The sequence below is a fragment of the Balaenoptera borealis genome (genome assembly GCF_965194805.1).
Source record: "Balaenoptera borealis genome assembly, chromosome: 13".
NCBI classification, from domain to species: Eukaryota; Metazoa; Chordata; class Mammalia; order Artiodactyla; family Balaenopteridae; genus Balaenoptera; species Balaenoptera borealis.
The window spans coordinates 81,366,001-81,383,212 of NC_138870.1; positions in this window are offsets into that span (position 1 = coordinate 81,366,001).

Sequence of the window (17,212 nt, forward strand, 5' to 3'; positions counted from 1 at the left end):
TCCGTGGCATGTGGGATCTTCCCAGACCAGGACTCGAACCCGTGTCCCCTGCATTGGCAGGCAGATTCTCAACCACTGCGCCACCAGGGAAGCCCCAGCTCTGAATTTTTAATTGCCCAAATAAAACAGCTGCAATGCAGCCTTTTGTACCACTGATAAAGGCCATATGTTCTTCTCTATCTATTAGGGTTGTGAAAGTTTTTGGTGGACAAATAATGAGAACCCAAGACAGATTCTGTTCTCTTATAGCAGCTTCCATTTTCTACATGTAATTTCACAATGGGTGCTATAACCTGATAGTTCTATACGGAGTCATTGCACCAAATCAGGACTCTAAAATACTCTTAGTTTATTTTACCATGACCTTGCACATGTAGTAGGGTTGCATAATAGGAGGAAAATAAAGTCTGGTGCAATTCTCATGGCATTAACATAATCTCTATTGAGTAAAACCACAATTTTAAAAAACTGGCCCAATATATCTATTGTTAACTATGGCCTAAGTTGTTTAAATAAAAAGAATTGGCGTGTTAAAGAAGAATCCTCTTTGCCTTTCAACACCTGATATTGGTAGATTGAGAATGACTAACAGAACTGAGAGTTCCTAGAAAGAGAGGGGGCCTTTTGAATAAGGGAAGAATTTGAAACAAAGAAGATAAAGAGGTTTCAGACTTATTTGATTTTGAGTATCTTTACACTATGTAGTGAAATTTCATTAACTTGAATTCATAAAATCAACTACTATCACCTAGTTTGAGCTAAAGATTACTTTTGAACTATTTATGATGCAAGAAAATCAATAATAAAAAATTAAAATAGTTCTTTCCATTTAGAATGCATAAAATGAAAAGAGTTGGACAAGGGGGCACAGGAAATATTTTTAATTTGTGGAGCAATTCCTGGGATTTAGTTTGCTCCTCAGGGAAGAGCAATCTTTCAATAAATATCTTAGCAAATAAATATTACATTTTTTCTTTTCTTAAATATTTTGATAGGAAAAAACATATATATATGCAAATACTTTGATTCGTATCTATAAGCCAAATATTTCCAAAGTAGATATTGCCCATGATTGGTTAATACCTGAATTTATGGGGTTTGTTTCTATACCTTTCATTCACATGATCAAATCGTTAAGCCCCCATCATATGTGCAGGCCTCAGACGCACATTCTGGTTATTGCCAGAGTGAAAGCAGTTTAAGAGCCTTGGGAAAAGCACCTAGGCAAGTGCTTTTGCCTATCTCAAGCAGGGGATCTCAATCTGGGGCCCATGCATGAGCTTTAATGAGCCAAGGTCTGCAAATCTGCAGAAACTGCATGAAAAATTTTTATGTGTTGATATGAAAATTTTTAGAGAGTCCATGGTTTTCGTTATTATCAAAGGTCATTATCCCCCTAAAAAGGTAACAATTATTGATTTAAGGAGTCTTTGTTCATGGAAGATCCAGCACTCCAATAAAATGCAACACAAGATTGGGATTGACATGTATACATTACTATGTATAAATAGATAACTAATGAGAATCTACTGTGTAGCACAGGGAACTCTACTCAGTGCTCTGTGGCGACCTAAATGGGAAAGAAATCTAAAAAAGAGGGGATATATGTATACGTATAACTGATTCACTTTGCTGTACAGCAGAAACTAACACAACATTGTAAAGCCATTATACTCCAATAAAAATTAATTTAAAAAACCCCCCAAAACAACAACAAAACAAAACAAAAATGCAATACAACTTTGGATTAAAAGATGTGAAATGAGAATTCCCTGGTGGTCCAGTGGTTAGGGCTCGGCGCTTTCACTGCCAGGGCCCAGGTTCAGTCCCTGGTCAGGGAAATATGATCTTGCAAGCCTCACGGCACGGCCAAAAAAAAAAAAAGAAAGATTTGAAATGATGTCCCATCCCCGTTGACCACAAACTTTCCCTGGAAAACCCTTCAAATACCTAGCTGCCATTTGCAAGAAAAACTGTTCTAAATGTAATGTTATAGATTTTGGTAATATTTAAACATTTCTTCTGTTAAAGTCTCTTATATCCTTTGTTCAGCTAACAATATTTTTGCAAATGTATTATGTGCAGATGTTGAGGATAAAAACGATGAACCAAAACAGACATGTCCCTCACCTTCCAGGATGGATATAGAGCAGAAGACACTCTCAGTTTTCCTTGTTCTCTATATCAACTGGAGGAAAAAAATGTATAAGACATACTCAAGTTCATCTAATTTCAACTAAAAGCACTCACATTAAACTAAATGAATGAAGTAAAGTGACATCTAGTGTTGGTTAAGTGGCAGTGAAATATGTATAAGGACACTGTAGCTTTAACTTATTCTTTGGAAATAATGTTAAACTTGGCTTGACCAACTCTTAAAAGCATAGTTTTGTTTTCATTCTTTTTTACATTTTAGAGTAATTTTGAAATAATCTGAATTTAAGTGTCGATAACATTGTTTTTACTTTCATAAAAAAATCTCAAAGCACAGAGAGAAGTATTGTATAGAGAATAAAATAACACTCATGGATCTATCACCCAATTTTGGTATTTTGCTGTATTTGCTTCAGATAGCTTAAAAGTAAAACATAATAGACACATTTGATGCCCTGTGAACTCTCTCTCCTGACTCATTTTCATCTTTTTCTCCTCAGAAGTAACCACTATCTGGTTTACTATTTCTGTGACTGTTTTTACATTTTTTATTACATATTTATGTACCTGTAAAATTTATAATATTGCACTTTTTATGCTTGATATAAATAATACCATACTGTATAAATCCTTGCAGCTTGCTCTTTCTGTTTCAATATTATGCTTTTCAGATTTATTTGTGTGGATCATTAGCTCTAGTCATTTATTTTAACTGCTGTGTGGTAGTAATCCATTGACTAAATTATAGCACAATTTATTTATGTTACAATTGATGGACATTTGGGTTGTTTCCAGTGCCTTGCTCTTTTAAACCATGCTACAGTGAACACTCATATTTGACCCCTTGTGCACACGTTTGAGAGTTTCTGTAAGTCTGAATGCCAAGAAAGTAGTGCTCAGGTATATACTTTTATATTCAATTTGCATCTCCCTGATTAGTAGTAAAACTGAGCTTCTTAAAAAATATGTTTTTACCACCCAAGTTTCTACTGTGAATTGCCTATACCTCACATGTGTCTATTGGATTACTAGCACATTCCTTACCGAATTCTTGGGGTTCTTTACATACTCTTGATATAAGTACTTTGTAGGTTTAATGCACTGCAAATATTGTTCCCCAGTTTATGGCTCGGCTCTTCACTATGTTCATAGGATCCTTTCTTTTTAATGTAATCAACTTTATCTATCTTACCCTTTTTACAGCTTAAGAAATCCTTTTGCAAGCTTTTCTCCTTTATTTTCTTCTAGAATGTTTAAAGTTTTGATTTACATATTTAGGCTTCTATGTTGCTAACTTTTGTGTATTGTGTGAGGTTGCGAATTTGTTTTCTTTTTTCCCGTAGATAACAATTGTTCTGGCATTATTCATCGAAGAGACTATCTCTTCTTTATTGTTCACTGTAGAAATTAGTTGTGTCAAATTTCTCTTGTATGGCGCTACTTGAATAGGACCTTGAGTTTCCCTCAATTGAGTCAAGTGTATCTACTGACACATTCCACCTGTGGGCTTTTCCCTACTCACATGCTGAGCCTGATTTGCCATCTGCCTGAGAAATATTGGTCAATCTCAGCACCATTCTTCCTAATGTTCCCGGACTGTGTCTGTGTTCTCACCACTGTTTTTTTTCTTGCAGTCCATACCCTTGCCATTTGCACACCTATTCTGGATTCTGAGTTAGGGTGACCAACCATGCCAGTTTTCCCAGGACTGAAGAGTTTTCCCAAAACGGGACTTTAAGTGCAAAAACTAGGACAGTCCCTGGCAAACTGGGATGGGACAGTAGGTCACTTTAGTTTTTACCTCCAGTTTCAGCTTCCTCCTATATCGACCCCTCGACTCTTTAATTTGGCGTTATCTCTGTGCTCACCAATCATCTTTACATTGAACTTATATTTGTTGAGCACCTACTATATCAGAGTCTGTATGAAGCATTTTCACATATAGTATCTCACTGAACACTTACAACAGCTCTGTATGTCTTCCTTTTATACACGAGGAGAATTGCATACAATTGGCAAGGATCATAAAATCAGTGACACAAAAGATTGAAACCCAAGTCTCTTGACTAAAAGTATTTTATTTCTACTAAACTTGCTATCATTCTAACCTGAGGAAAGCACAGTTGTAGTTGCATACGTGGGGTCCACCTCTGTACTAACTGAACTTCTGGGTGTAACCTCATTATGCCTAGCCTCTCGCTGTTCGTACCTTTTTGGTTGAATGTTATTCCTGGTACATTTGACAGTATATGAAGTCAACTTCATATATCATAAAGCAAAAGTCACAATTCCATTTGTTTGGCAACAGTACAAACATCTCAAATGTTTCATTAGGATAAAAACCAAGAAGAAAGAGAAACATGAATATTATAGCATGGCACATCACACTGCCACGTCAGATTGTATCCCTCCAGTCAAAACATCACTGCATAGATGTGGGATCTTTTCATTTTATTGCATCTACTTTATCAATCGTTCCCTTTTTATAGCTTATTTAAGAAATCTTTCATTAAGTTTTCTCCTTTACTTTCTCCAAATCCCAACTCTTATTTGTAGATTATTAATACAAAATATTGTTTGTGTAATATTAGTTCCCCAAATATCAACAGGAGTTAGGTAGGGGAAAAAATAATCCAATTAGTGTAGGAAACAAATTTCTTTATTATAGAACTTCTCAGTCTTTATTTTGTTAGTTTGCGTTGTTATTTCCCCACACAGAGATAGTATAGCATCTTCCAAATGATTTGACCATGAAACCTTTTTGTTTTCTTTTTTCGTAACTTTTTCCATACTTTGGAATATACATAGGGAAATTCTGTTTTCATCTTTCACAGCAGAATACCCTCTAGAGGGCAGCAGATTCCCTTGGCATATGGCCAATCACCTGTTCATTGAACAGGTTGACAAGGGTCCTGGAACATGTTCTATTATTATTCAGTTCATGGATGTAAAATTTCTAGTTCCTATAGCAGGAATAGGCATTGAAATTTAGCTTAAGCCTGATAATAAAGTAAGTGTGTGGCACTAAGATAAATACCCAGAAATCAACTAATTGAGTCTCTGATTGATCACAATTACATCATTGTATTATAAAGTTCAGATAACAGATCATATCTTTTCCTTCTTCCTTTTTATCTTCAATCAAACTACAAATATTAATCAAATGTTCTATAAGGAATAAAATGAAGTATTAGAAACAGTTCCTTTCCCAAGGAGCTACTAAAAGATTGGGGAGATGTTTAGATAAAGCAGCACGTTACCTCAGTGACTGTCACACCTGCCTGCAATTTTGAATCACCTAGAGGCACTTTTAAACAATAACAATGCCCAGGTCCCACCTCAGAACAATTAAATTTGAATCCCTGTGTTTGGTCTCAGGCACGACATTAAAATAAATATTTTCAGATGACCTGATGAGCAGCCAGGGTTGAGAATCACTGTTTTATAATGATCAAATAATGTTTTAGGGAAGTAGTTTCTGACCTTTTCAAAGAAGAGCAGAAATTTAGGCTTCTTTTCCTAGAGGAAGTGTTTTAAATGTGGAAGAAACAAAGAAAAAATAGTCATTCTTACATCCTCTGTCCAAAGTTAACATGTGTCAACGTCTTTATTCTTTCTTAGCCATCAGGATTACATACAACAGAATCAAACAAAAACCCCACATCTTATAGTTCCTAAACTTAAATTCAGAAAACATTTCCTAGTCTTACAGCAAAAGACATCATTTTTTTGCCTCCAAAAATTCATTATAGCTCACCTTAGTTAACAAATAGCCTAGCACATTCCAAATAGATCCACTGGACCCATGAGGGCCTCATCTGACAAAAATAAATTCTATTCAGTTGCTACCTGAATAGAGCTAAGAGGTTTATTTGTACAAAGACTAACTGGTGAGACAGAGGAGGAGAGAGCAAGAGATCAAGAAAATATGAATGACTATATATCTTCCAGTTGCAAAGAGATATGGAACAAGCACCTGCCTGGATGGCTGGATGAGAAGTGTAGGCTGTAGTTATGGATTAGAAGTTTTCTTTATGCAAAATTAACTGGTTTACAGTGGGAAGTGAATGCATGGAAACGTGTCTCGTTAACATCACATTCTTTTTTAAAATTAATTAATTTATTTTATTTTATTTTGGCTGTGCTGGGTTTTAGCTGTGGCACGCGGGATCTTCATTGCGGGGCATGCGGGATTTTTTTTTTTTTTTTGGTTGTGGCATGCGGACTCTTAGTTGTGGCATGTATGCAGGATCTAGTTCCCCGACGACGGATCGAACCCGGGCCTCTTGCACTGGGAACGCGGAGTCTTACCCACTGGACCGCCAGGGAAGTCCCAACATCACGTAGTACGTGAGCTCAGTTAGTGTCAATAACCTGATAGGACGGCTGTTTTTAGGCCGTCATAGAACTGGAGACCTCCTGAAGACAATGACAAGTCTTTGAACTAAAAGATAGTATTTGAAAATAAAATACAGGCAGAAATAATGGGTGCAGTTCTTCTGAGAGCTGATAGATATTTTAAGCAAAGAACCAGATCCATCTTTTGCAAAAGGCTTTAGAAATCAAACTAAAAATGCTTAGCTAGGTCTAATGAAGTGTGCTTTGAATGATCCAGAGGAAATATTATTATCCCTATTTTATCGATGAAGTATCTAAAATCAGAGAAATTAAATAACTTTCCCAGGCCTGCAAGCAAGTAAGAAGCAGACTGGCTTCAAAGTCTTCATGCTTGACTACTACACTGTATTGCCTCAGAACTTACAGAAAAAACATCACGTTGCAATAAACACATGTATGTACGTATCACACAAATTACCTGTTCTAAGGCACATATTTTAACATCTCTAAAATTGGGATATTACCAACCCTCAGTGGGGTCTACAATTATAACTGACACCTATATTGATACATAAATGATACCTATAATTATAACTGGAACATAATTGGTACATAAAACAATGGTATGTCTTTGAAGTATAGTAAAATAAATCTCATAGGCACTTGCAGTTGTTCCTGCCCATAGGAAGGTGTTCGTAAAATCAGAAATCCTTTTCTTTTTTAAGAAAAGTGATGAAATAAATACAAATTTTTGTGAATGAAAGTTCATTCACTCTTTTAACTAATTTCTTGAGTTTGGAGATCAAAGTAGCAAAAACTCTGGAATCAGACGGACCTGTGTCAAATTCTGCCCAAACTATTTCCAAGCTATGTGACCTTGAATAAGTTACCTAATCTCTCTAAACCTCAGTCAAATGAAGATGTTAACAGTAACTCACAGAGTTATCATGAGGATTCAATGTAATAATTCATTTAAGGGACCAGCACAATATTTGGCACATTTGATAAATGTTATCCACTATTATCACTATTAGTTAAAAAAAGTCTGTTACACGCCTCCATTGTGTCACACAGAGGGCTAAGGTTTGGTAATGACCTTAAAACAATGAAATAAGGAAAAGATTTTGCTCTCATAATGCTTATATATATCCTAGTAGAAAAGGACACAATTATTATTGTATTTATTATGTAATCAGCACCAGGCAAATCACTTAGAGTTAAAAGGTGAGTTAAGATGACTTGCCTCTCCTTGAATGATTTACAGTGTAGTAACCTAGTTAACTAATACTTAAAATCCAATTGTAGAAAGTCTCTTTGAAAGTAGTTATGTCCCTACAAGGTAATTAAGACATTTCTATTTGAGGTCTAGTAAGAGATTCAAACTAGATAATCCAAAAATATTTGTCGAATCAAATTGGGCTGCATATCTCTTCTTTCTAGTTTGCTGTGAGTTGGGAAACCAAACAGTACCTTCTCCCAGACAGTTTTTTAAAAACCAGTTTTCCTTTAAAAATCTTACTATAGAATCACAGGAAATTTTAAAACGTTAAATAAATAGCATCCACCTTCCAATTACACATTCAGATGTTTCACTCATTGCCATATGTATTATCCTCACATATTAACTAAGTTGTCCTTTATCACTATAGTAATTATCTTCTATGGTAATGATATGCTGAGTCACCAAAAAATCAATCCGCCACGTAAGGTGAGTTAGGCCCCAATGATAATTCTTCGTGATATTTTACCCAACTCTAACAAACTTCACATTTATATAAGATGAGAACAAGAGGAAGTGAGACGGTTTGGTGGCTCATTTTCTTTATATCAGATGAGGACTAGAGAAACCATGGTGGTTTCATGACTCTTACCTCACGGCTCAGGAAAAAGTGGCTGAGCCAGCAGTTTTCCTCGTTCCAATCTAAGACCCTGTTCCACTTAAGTGATATTCCTGGTCTCAGTTTTCTTATTTGGAAATACAGGAATTGAAAGAGTTTTTTTCTTTAAGTATTTTTTGCAAATATGTAAGTAACATATATATTGAGTTCTGAATATTTGGAAAAAACAGAAAAATATAAAAATAACCCATAATATTATCACCCAGAGAGAGCCAAATATTAACATTTTGACATATTTCTCTCTAGAAAGAGGAAAAGACAGGTGAGCACATATATATACAAATTAAGAATGGGATATGACCAAATGCATAGGTGAAATCAACAGACTACTTATTACTTTATGAAAGTAAATAAAAACAAGATATGAATGATTCTTAGGAAAATATAAATTACATTAATTGACTTAAGAATAGTAGAAAACCTGAATAGATCTATAATTATGAAAAAAACTGGAAACACTTGCAGAAACATACTTCCACGAGGTAGGTACCATTACAACCCCCATTTTATAGAATGAAGAGGCTACATGTCAAAGGATTAGCAGAGCTGGGACTTGTCAGTGGTTTCCATGATCGCAATCACCATACTCTAAGTAGGTCTGGACCCCAATGAGAAAAGACTTATCCTATGGTAGGCAAGTCATTTAACAATCAGTAACCCAGCACCTTCTCTGTGCATTGTTCTGGGTGCCAGGGATGCAAAGATGAATAAGTATGCCATGGTCCCTGTGTTCAAGAAGCTTCTAGTTGACTCAAGACAGACAAATAATTATACAGACTATATTGCAACATGTTAATTGCTATAACAGAGGTAGAAAAAAAAAGCATTGCCAGATCCCAGAGGAAGGAGTGATGCCGTGGGGGACAGGGAAGGGATCATATTGAATGTACCATTTGGGCTGGCTCTGGAAAGGTCAGCAGAGAAGGGAGAGAAAGGCATTCCATGAAGAGGGATGTGCTGAGGCAAAACGCTATAGATAATCTATACGTTGATGTGTCATTAAATCTCTCTTTAAAAACAGTGCAAAGAGACATTATGCTGCTTTTGACAGAAGGCAGCAGTTGTCAGCAGCATCTTTTCCTTCTTCCATCATGACAAAAACTGCTGTTAGTTCACATTAAAATGGTAGTGATATTTGGCAGAAATCTACTGTATTCTTCCTTAATGAGTTGTCAGAGATTCTGCCATGCCATTTGTCTTCTAAACAAGTTATTATGAAGGCTGTCAGTAAAGAGTAAAGATGAGGATAAGCGATATATTCACCAGTCAGCAGGGGGTTGAGAATCTGTTCAGTCAGAATCAGCAGGGGGCTGTGGGAAAATGTCTGTTCTTTAAGCAAGCCTATGAAGGACTACCATTCAAAAGAGAGGGTAGGTTTGTAAGAAGCTAAGAAAGTCTTCCTCTAATTTAAACTCCCAGGAGCTTTCTGCGGGCACTCTATCTGCTTACAGACAGAGAATGAAATAAAGAATAGAAGACATTCGGATATAAGAGTGATCCTAATTTTGACCACTCACCAAAACCTAATTTGGAGACTGACAGATGAATCTGATACTATACAGAAGGTCATGTGTATGGGTAATTAAGTGGACAATCACATATGTCAAAATAATTCACACTCAGTCTGCAGTATAGAAATTTCGCTCTTACTTAGGCTATTAATTACGTGTGGAATTAAGGATTAAGATTGTGTTTGTTTGTTTTCCCTGAGTTTCTTACAGTTTGGATTAGAAGTGCTAAGGAGCAAAGTTAGGAGAAAGACAGATCCTGGCTCTGAGGCTTATTCCTTGTGGGACTTTGTGCAAATTATTTAGCAACTCTAGCTAATAATAACTGCTTAACAGAATTGCTGTAAGGATTAAATGCGATAATATATGTAAAGTGTAGGCACATAAGTGCTCAATAAATGGCAGTCATAAAGATGCTGCTGCTGGCTTAAATATTATTATTATACAGATCCAAGAACAGTCTAGGCTTTCCCCCAAGCACAATAAGTTCCTGCAAGGAGAAGAAAATTTTTATTGTCTAAATAATTATGGATAAGTAAACTATATTATGAATAAAAATATTTTCTGCTGATAAATTTAATCTTTTGTCAGTAATAAAATCTAATTTGTTATCTATGATTGGATAGAAACAGAATCAGTTTCAGTTCCCCTTCTTAAATTATTACATTTCTGATTGCTCTATTATACTTTGAGAATCAAGATACAGATGTTAACAGCATCATTGCAAAATCTCATTTTACAGTGTATGGCTTTAAAAGAATTATATTTTACTGCCTAACATTCTCAACGTACATGGAAAACTGAAAGGTTTAAGCTATGAGACACTTACTGAAAAGCTATTCCGTCTTTGGGAGGATGAAGGGCTAATCTCCTGTAATTGAAGCCATAGTTACAACTCAAGGAATATTCTTTGTTTTACTCTTCAGTTCATTCCAGCTATTAATTTAAACTATCAGAGAATAATAGTATATTAAAGCTGGAAAAGTCCTTAAGATGATCTATTTCAATCCCTTAATTTGACTAATGCAAAACTAAGGCCTACAGAGGTCAAGGGACTTCACCAAATATCAATGGGACCAAGGGTAATATTAAAATTTTTTATGTTTTCAGAATTGCAGCAGCTATAACTAATATAACCTGATAATTGCTAGAAGTAAATAATAGAACTAATCTGGTATGGAATAAATCTGACTTTTTAAATCTTAACTGGTTCTCACACCTGGGGTTAAATATCAGCTATTTGGAACACTGTGAATAATATTAGGTGCTTCATTTCTACAGTTCCTTGAATAACAGCCCACTACATTTCTATAACACATGGACATGTTCTTCAGTGCCTTACAAGTTAAAGTGCTACTCAAAGTCCATCATTTTAGACATTGGATAGAAAAGGACATAGAATCATATTTGGCTTTGGGAAATTTCACAGTTCTTGGGATACAATTAATATATCGCTCAAATATTTGTCTATATTGTCTTGTTCACTGTAACTCTACTTTATATCGGCTAACAAGATCAAATAAAATAATTTTTTAACAAAGGATATTCTTTGTGTTTGAGAGTAACACAGAATGGCTATTTTCCTGTAAGCCAGTTGATGTCACTCTATAAAATAGGCAGTAATTATGATAAAAAACTAAAATAGACTTCTTAACCTTACACTTCAACAATTTTTCACTCATGCACATTCAGTCATGCATGTAAAGCTGTCATTTCCAATCTAGACTATTTCTGATTAGTCTTAGCTATTCTGAAGCAATGCCAATCAGAGTGATTATGTTATCACTCTTGTGGCAATTAAATGCTCTATTTGTTTACTACTGAAAGCATGACTGATCTGATACATAGTCAAGTTACAAATAGTTCTGTGTCTGATATTAATGAATGCCCATAATGCATTTTTCCAAAGTTATTTCTTCACAGTTAAAATGACACAATTTACAATGAAAATTTTTCCTCTTTAAATCAGTGGTTCTCAACTAGGGGCAACTTTGCCTCCTGGGGACATTTGGCAACGTCTAGGGACATTTTTGATTGTCGAGACTTGGGGGGAGGAGGGATGCTACTGGCATGTGATGGGTAGAGGCCAGGGATGCTGCTAAACATCCTACAGTATATAGGACAGACGCCCCGCTTCAACCCCAACAAAGACTTATTTGATCCAGAATGTCAGTAGTGAAAAAGTTCTGGAGATTGATGGTGGTGATGGTTGTACAACAATGTGAGTGTACTGAATGCCAATAAGCTATACACTTAAAAATAGTTAACATGGTAAATTTTATGTTATGTATATTTTACCACAATAAAAAGAAATCAATAGTGCTGAGACTGAGAGCTTTAAATCACTGAGAGTCCTTTTGTAAGGAACGTATTTCAGTACTTCTAGGAAGGCTAAAAGACTCTGCATCTGATAAAGGGACATTAATAAAGCAAACAACTTTACTTTCTTCTATTAAATCATATTTTGTTCTCTCTTGACTTGCTTCCAAATTTCTTTCATCCACTAGTGAATGATTCCAAACAATAGTTTCCTCACCAACATGCATACTGCTGCAACAAAAATGAAAACAGAAACTATAATTAGGGTTTTTGTTTGTTTGTTTGTTTTTGCTTAGGCTGGTTTGACTTAGGTTTTAGTTACATGCAACCAAAAGTCTTGACAAATATAAGGGGCAGCAAAGAAACTTGGACAAACACAGAAAATAAGAAAATTTGACACATGGGCTGTATGGAGAAGAAAGAACAAAACAATATGAAGCAACACGCTCCAAAAAACACTAAAGATTGAAGTAAAGATTTATTTTCTTTTTCTGGTGTTAGTCACAAAGGAAGCTAAATGCAGGCATCCACTCAATAGTGTTCCATTAAGCAAGTTTATCAAGTGTAGACTCCAGCCTCGACCTATGCTTCTTCAAATCTACCTTCCCACTACTTTAAATATCTCCCCTGTGTTCAGAGTTGAACCCAGTTAGTCACTTCACTTTATACTATTTCAGCTCTGAAAATATTTTATCAGTATTCCCTCTTCCCCAATTTAGTCAATGGTAATTAAAACATTTCTTATTGGGACAATACATATTATTAATAGCTCTTGCTGAAGCTGGATTAGAATATATCAGCAAAGCCATAGCCCTTCAAAAGTTTTGATATTAACACAAATGAAAATGAAGCTCTAAAATTGGAACACAACGGTTAGAATCAAAAGTTTTCTCACCTATAACATAGCCACATCATAAAAATAAATACTTTGCACAACTTTTACTAAAGTTACTCTTAGGTCCATAACAGCACATTAGAAAAAAGATGCTGATAATCTGTCAAAATAAGAATTCTAGTCATATATGTAGAGAAATTCTTGTCACAAAATTTTAATTTACAAAAGAGATGGGAAGAAGAAAATATATGGAAATATTTTAGTGACATTGGGTAAAGAAAAAAAGTAAACCAAATGAAAAGCAGAAACTCTAAAGAAAACGATTAGTGAACTGAAAACATTAAAATCAAAATTTTCTGTGTGGCAGAAGATACCATAGGCAAAATCAAAGTTCAGGCCACAGTCTGGGACAGTGTTTCTCAGAAGCACATAGTCAGCACCTGGGGAGCTTTTAAAAGTACTGATTCATAGGTCCCATTCCCAGAGATTCTGATTTTAAGTGGATGAAGATACAGCTGAGGTGCCTAGAGTTTTAAAAGCTTTCTAAGTGACTAAAATCTACAGCCAAGATGAAGAAAGTTGCAATGCATATAACCTATAAGGTATTTTTATCCAGAATTATAAAAGAATCTTATACGTCAATGAGAAAAAGTCAAAGAACCAATGTAAAATTGGACAAGGGATTTAAACAGTCAAATAACTGAAGAGAAAACTCAGACCAGTAAACATACAAAAAGATGCTCAGTTTTCTAGTAGTCAGGGAAATCCAAATTAATACGAGATGCCTGTTCACACTAAGCAGGTTGGCAAAATTACAAGAGTTTGTAATGCTGTGAAGCAACAAGAACTCTCAAACAGTGCTGGTAGGAGTGTAAATTGGTACAACCCTGTGATCATTAATTTGATGTGTCATCTTGGCTAGGTTATGGTGTCTGGTTGCTTGGTCAGACAGCAGTCCAGATGTTGCTAGGAAGGTATATTTTTAGATGTGATTAACCTTTAAATCAGTAGAGCTTGAGTAAAGCAGATTGCCCTCCATGATGTGGGTGGGCTTCACCCAATCAGTTGAAGGACTTAAGAGCAAAGACTGAGGTTTCTTGAAAAAAGCAATTCTGCCCCAAGACTGCCCTGCCTAAATTTTCAGTTGCTGAGCTTCCCTGCAGATTTCAGGCTCAAGCCTGTAACATCAACTCTTACCTGAACTCTAGCCTGCTGGCCTGCCCCACAAATTTTGGACTTGTCTGCCCTTACAATCTTGTGAGCCAATTCAATAAAATCTGTCTGTCTCTGTCTGTCTCTGTCTGTCTCTCTCTCCATATTATACGTATATGATATAATCTGTGTGTGTGTGTCTGTGTTTTTGTGTGTCTGTGTCTGTGCATATATACACAGAACCTCTTGATCCTGTTTCTCTGAAGAACCCTAAATAATACAAATTCACTTTGAAGAACAGTTTGGCAATGTCTGGAAAAGCTGAAGTTGAACAAATTCTAGAAAAGCTAAAGATGGGCATGGTCAATTTCAGATCTAGGAACGCAGCCTGCAGTCCCTCTCAAAGGGGCAGTACTGGCATTGTGGTCGGGAGCTGTAAAATGAGATGAAGGGATGGAACTTCTCTATGTTAAAGAGTGTGGGGTGGCATGGGAGACAAATACGGCAAAATGTTAGAATGTGCTAAATCAGAGATGGAGTGTGTTTCACTTTGCCACATTATTTTCTGCACTTTTTCTGTATGTTTGAAATAGTCTGAAACTTTAATAAAAACAATTTTAAAGCAACTTCTGTTAAGCATGATGGCAATGGAAGTGGCCTGACTGGTAGGCCAAATGCACTTAATCAAGCTCAAAGTAGAAAAGACAGTCTCAGCAGAGAGCAGGGATGGATGAGGAGAGGGTTTAAGGAGAAAGCAAATAACAGTCGAGGACCCCAAAACTTTCAGAAGTCCCTTCGTGCACAGAACTTCCTTTGGTTTCAAAGATGGTTCATTCATCGTTAACTGGCAAAGGAGAGAATACACATTTGGCAGATTAAATGAGATCTACAGACATCATTGGTCATCTTGACTTTCATTACTTAGTTAAGGCAGTGTTTGCCCAGTTTCTCTGCTGTAAAGGTACTATTTTCTCTTTTCTTAGAAGTTTTTGAGGATCATCTTGGAAAATATGATAAAATAAATGGTTAACTTGCTGTAATATCAGTAGAACCCTTTGATGATTATTTCAAGTGGGATTTATGAGAAGCTGGGAGAAGACAGCACACAGCAAGGAAAAACTATATAAGGATTTGAGTAGGACCGAGGTAGGAAAAAATAAAAGATGTTGCTTAGTCCCTTGTAGTTCACTATTTTTCTACTCTGCCTTCCTTTCCTTGCCTTGAAAGTGTTTTTTCTTCTTCCTTTTGTTAACTGGGTCCAGTTAGTTCCACATGGGCAGGAACCAAGCCTCTATTTGTTAATCTTTGTATCCCCAGAGCCTGTAATAGAGTCAGTGATAAATAGATGCTTACTGAAGAAAAGGAATGAAAGGGGAGAGAAGAAAAGGGAAGAGAAAAGATGGGAAAAAAAGAGGAAATAACTGACCATAACAGATTATCAATGTATTCTTTAATATTTATTTTATGTTCCATACACAATTAATTTATTATAGGTGGAAGCAAAAAAAAAAAAAGAAAAAAAAAACAAGCCACATACCTGGTCACCATTGGCAAGGTTTTCCTTCTCTGAAAGCATCAACCTAAATTAAGACTAGAAAGAGCAGCGATACCTAATGCTTAACAAATGTAGCCTCTTCAGCGGAGCTCCCTATTTGGAAGAAGAGAAACAAGCATTAAGACTGCAGTTTCAAGGCTTTATTGCTTTCCTCACCTCTAATTCTATACTGTAGTATGCCTGTGGGATCATCTAGATCAGAGCTGAGTCTGGTCATCATTTTCTTCCATGTGTTCATTCATTCACTCAATATTGGCAAAGTGAAACACTGCCTTGGGTGTTATCCAATTGAGTGAAGGGCTAGGGCCAAACAGTGCAGGCAGGAATCTGCAGGCAGAAGGGTCAGTGGCCTGTTTAGCAACCCATGGACAGATATGTGTGGGCTTGGCATGGCTAGATACTTCAAGGGTTGTGCTCCAGAAAAGCAAACTTGCCTGGCCCCTCCTTGTGAGAAAAGCCTTGCATGTAGAGGAAAACTGGTCTTTGAGCTTGGTTGCCAGCGGCTCAGGGTTGTTCCATACCAGTGCTGGGAACACTAGTTGCCCAGCTGTGCTAGCACTTGCAACCCTTGCAGAGAGAGAGCAAGGAGCCACCAAGCCCAGCAAGCTTATTACCGAGCAACCCAGAGACAGCCACAGGGATGGTCCAGCAGGCACTTGTTTGTCTCACCACACTCAGTCAACATTTATCAGTAACCAAATACTGAATTTTTGTTTACCTTGCACTTAAGGAACTTATAGTAGATGTCAAATACATGTACACAAATACCACAATACAGAACGATCTATAATATGTACTATATGAGTACTCCAATTATTACAAATAGAGGAGTTTTTATGCCTTCTCATATTTTTGGTCTCAGGTTAAATATCACCTCCTCAGAAAAGCCTTCTCTGACTTCCAGAAGGAAGTCAATTCATTAAACACACACTTGCTGAATTACTGATTGCTTTTGAAATTTTCATTACGTGCAAGATTCACTGCAGTCATTTTGCCACAGCTGTTTTCCTCCAAGGATTTATGGGTTCAGCTCAGTTGATTATCAATTTTGCATGTATTTCATCTGAGGATGCCTAGCACTCTTTGAGGGTAAACTTTCCATCGGAAAGGTTTCGCTGTCTTCTCTATTTTTGTAAACTGGAGCTTTGCCTCTACCCTTGCCACACACTGACAGTGAAACCATTGCAGTGAACATTCTGAACAACCTGTTTTAGATATTTGGCAATTTTTGGTATATTTGTCATTTGGCAGACTGGTCTTTAGACAAATTTAGGCAAAATAGAACTTCCTTATCTGAGTTGGTTTCACTTTCCACCATACCATTTCTCTATCTCCTCGCCCAGTTCATTTCCTTTCAGCACATAATAGTGGTAATTATTTCTCTGCTTTCTGGTTGTGTTTCTCCCACAGACTGTTCCTTCCTTTTGGAACAGTTGCATCCACAGCCCCTAGA